Source organism: Micropterus dolomieu, unplaced genomic scaffold, assembly GCF_021292245.1.
Source record: "Micropterus dolomieu isolate WLL.071019.BEF.003 ecotype Adirondacks unplaced genomic scaffold, ASM2129224v1 contig_12589, whole genome shotgun sequence".
Lineage (NCBI taxonomy): Eukaryota > Metazoa > Chordata > Actinopteri > Centrarchiformes > Centrarchidae > Micropterus > Micropterus dolomieu.
The window spans coordinates 1-3,997 of record NW_025741575.1 but is presented as its reverse complement, the minus strand read 5'-3'; the positions used below and the strand labels follow the sequence as shown (position 1 = coordinate 3,997).

Here is a 3,997-nt window from a genome sequence, read left to right as displayed (position 1 = left end):
CTGTATGTCAAAAGTCCTACATTCAAATTTTAAGATGAAAAGTAAAGCTAATTCTAACTACTTTATATTTTGCTGTGTGGCTTTATCTGTGAAAATACTCTAGTTTTTGAATATGTTTTTAATTTATAATCTGCAGAGTAACTAGTCACTAAAGCCATCAAAATAAATGTAGTGGAGTAGTACTTCAAAAAGAAGAGTAATTGGGCGCATGTACTTGGGTACTTTTCACAACTGATTTCTATTGACATAGAAGGCAATATTTGTGCAAGAATGTATATGTCTGATAAAATACCTGATTGTTTGGAGGTCATGCAATGTTGGATCCCCAGCTTTTTCCCAGTTCCCCATCTGGCAGAAGTCCTTGAAGATATGTACCTCACACGGTATGGCCTGGAATTGGAGTGAGCACCAACAAGGTCTTCTCATCTGCATCGTCTTTGTCCTTCTGCTTCGCAGGCTTTGTGTCCCATGAAGCTGCTTCGATGTTTCCAGGCTTGAAAGAACAGTAGGCATCACACTGGTCTTTCTTTAAGTGAAAGGGAGATATATTTAAGTCACAGAAAATGTTTGACAAAACTTACATTGACAGAGGCTGTTTTCAAGAGGGCTCCCACTTCAAAAAACACCACTGCTTTATGCCTAATGTTGACAGGAACAAGCGTTGGCACATTCAGATTCTTCTCCAATCTACTACAGGGTGACAAATAATGGATGCTGACCTTCTGGATTCATCTGCTCCTGTCCGCCGCCGCTTTACAGTGCTCCCCTCCACCACAGACTTCACAATCATTTCTCCAGTCCAAATTCCCCCAGAAATACTTAGAAATCTTGTTCTTATGATGTGTCTTCTGCTTTTCTGCAGTAGAGTTTAGTGAACCTTTAGCAGGTTGCAGACTGGCATGGACATACTTTTCTGGACCTTCACGTTCCAGGTCTCTGGATTTCCCCGTCTTCCAAGACGAGCCTCATCGGTTGAAGAGTCCTCCTCAATTCCTTCTCCTTGTGAATAAGAGAAAACAAAAACAGAAATTCTGTAAATGTTGTCCTCACAGTGTGTCTTAGTGTGGTGTTGTGTCTGTCTGTGCAAAAAGTGTGCTAAACAATAGCAAGCAAACTAGAAAACATTCAGCATTCACTGCATTAACTACATCTTACACACACTTCTACGTGTGCATCAGTATGTTGAAAGGTTTTACTACTTCTCACATTATTGTGATCTGTGATTTGATCTGAGCTACATTTATTTGCGTGAAAAGGTTTTATACAATATGTTTTCAATTGTTTGTATGGTTGTCATTGGTATAAAACCTCCAGAGGGGCCAAGTGTGTGCACATCCAGTCAAAAGTACTCAAGTGACAAAAAATATCACTGCAGGACACAAAGGACAAATCTCTGCAGTCCAATGGTGTGCAGATATTTTTCCTGAATTATTTTAATGCCTACATTCAGTGAAATTTTTTGAAAAAAGATTTTTATCATAATTGTTTTTTGACGTTCTACCTGAGATCTGTTAAGTGACCACTGTTTTGCAGGTTCTTGTCATGTACTGACCATAAATAAAAGTTTAAAACCAAAATAAACTATATGTTTTTTTTCAACTTTCAAATCAGAAGCAAAGGTCAGCTTTTAAACTTGACAGAAATAAGAATTTGACCTTTTTCATGATAACTATTGATGCTGAATGATATTAGACTTTTTTTTTTAAATTATAACATTTTGGGCCCCAGCCGATTCTTTCTGAAATACGGAAGAAATAAAACCGAAACCAAAAGTCTTAAACATCTGTTTTTGATTGAGGAAACCAAATATAGATCTTTGAAGCACAGTGAACTGTCCCATCATATTTTACATTGAACCACAAAGCTTTCAAACCCTATACTTGCTACATCAGCATTGAGTTGTAAAGAACAAGTTTACGTTAGCCAATCTACAAAATGACAGATGAGAATGACTCTGAACTAGTACAAACTTGATAAAGTTGTCAAACAATAATCTTAAAGCTATACTTTACCTTAGCAACGGTATCTTCCACGGCGAAAGCTTTTTGCTGTTGTTTCTGCTATTCTTTTATTGCCGGTTGGCAAGCCAGCTTATATGTCTTACAGGCCCCAGGCACAGGGCATGTGGAAAGGTAATAAACCTGTAAAACAGCAGAAATGATGAGGCTGAGGAAACTTGCTGCCATTGGTCTAGACGGTCTTCCCAGAGTTCATTTAATAAATACAGTAATTTTAGTCATTACATGAAGTCTCTTTTTGCACATCACTCAGTAATATTCAACTAAGTAACCAAATTACATAAAGTGAATAAAATGTATCTAGCACACACATCAATTCATCATTTTCCTCATTAAAAGGGAATTTAAAACTCTCGTAGCCTACAGTGAATGTAAACCTTCGAAATATTAACAAAAAAGTATAATAATTAAATATATGAAAAGGGAATTTAAACCTTTTATATTAACAGGGATAAATCTCTCATAGTTCTTACTGACAGAACCGTTCACTGTCCTCAATTTAATAAACGATCCTGGCAAGATAGTGACATTTTTTTGTAAACAAAATACAAATAAAATACTTCATATGTGAAACCAGCGCCCAGCAGCCGTAAACGTTAATGGTGGACATTGACCGAGGATCGGGAGTGCTAGCTAACGTCTAGCACAGTGTAAGAAACCTATGAACAAACTGCATAGTTCATACTAAAAACAACGTAAACACAAGAGATAACGATTGCTATGCTTATTCATCTGTTTTGTGCTTTTATACACCGTACTGACCTGTAAAACAGGAGGATCTCGACGATCTTGCCGGAACGGCAAGACGACAACAGCTACGTCATCAAAACAGTCCCCAACCGGCAGCAGGCAGCGCTCTGCTGCCCCCTACTGTCTGCAGTGGAGTACTTATTTGTAATGTAAAAGCCTTGGAGGACTTGGTCGACTCAACATTACATTTACATGCATGTGGATGGAAGAATTTGAAAGGGGAAAGAGGATTTTAATAGATTACAAAGTATGTCTTCCACAGCAGTCAGACCTTTGGTAACTTAGGTAAAAAAAAAAACACTATAGAAATATTCTGTTGTTTGAGACACTTTCTCAAATAAAGGGAGGGAGGTGCGTGCATCCTGTAGTGGAAGATACATGGTTTGATGGACACTTTTCACATCCAATGGAGATACTTGTTCAATACATAACGTGATAAACCTTTTGAATCATATGTTAAATTAAACCTAAACAATGTGATCACACTTTTTTTTTCTTTTTACAAACTAATATAAACTTTAATTTATTTATCCAACTCTTATGCCACAATATTTCTTGCTTGCTTTTTCCCCCTGTTACCATCCCCATTCCCCCTTAACTGAAATAAAAACTAATGAAAGTACTCTGAAAGTACTCTGGCTGTTAGGGAGAGCTAACCATTTGTAAGAACTGACCTGTAACTTCAGATTAGACTCCAGCAGCAGCTTGACCACCACCAGCACCACGTCTGTTGTTCTCATTATGGTTATGGGCCTATCTATGAAACCTGGTGAGCATTACTATGAGTTAAAAAAAACAACTCCTCTAGCTCTGGGGCTTTCAAATATTTTACTGCCTTTGGTTTGATTCGGTTTGATGAATCATCAGGGAAAGGCAATTCTGTGATGTGACAGGGGGAATATCCCTTTTTTTTTTTCCTGAGGTGTTTGTGAATGACTTAATGTCCAGATACAGCTTGGTGACCATCTGACTGATGACTCCTCAGATTGTCAACTGGCTGCTCTGGAAAAGACTCAACAGGTGCTTAGATGTTTCTGTTCTGTTTAGAGGAGCTTTTCCACAGTTCCTTTTTTAAAGAACAAACAAACAAACCAAAAAACTACTGTGTTTGTGTCTACTTGTTGTTCCTTGCCAATATTTGACATAACGAGTTTGTTATGCATATTTTTGATCAAGTGGATTGTTGGATACTTTCTCCCAGTTTCAGTAAATGCACTATCCAAATATGG

At 37.6% G+C, this 3,997-nt stretch overlaps 1 long non-coding RNA gene across 2 annotated transcripts; it reads right to left on the bottom strand.

Annotated features, from left to right (window-relative positions):
- Nucleotides 1–45: 45 nt before the first annotated feature.
- On the bottom strand, nt 46–3,008 carry LOC123966087. 2 transcript variants are annotated; one of them, XR_006823873.1, is made up of 4 exons: nt 2,781–3,008; nt 2,013–2,141; nt 720–999; nt 46–526 (listed from the first exon to the last, which is right to left on the bottom strand). It is a non-coding gene; the product is annotated as an uncharacterized LOC123966087 (long non-coding RNA). The 2 variants fall into 2 exon arrangements; XR_006823872.1 differs by having other exon boundaries at nt 2,013–3,008.
- Between the last annotated feature and the right edge of the window lie 989 nt (nt 3,009–3,997).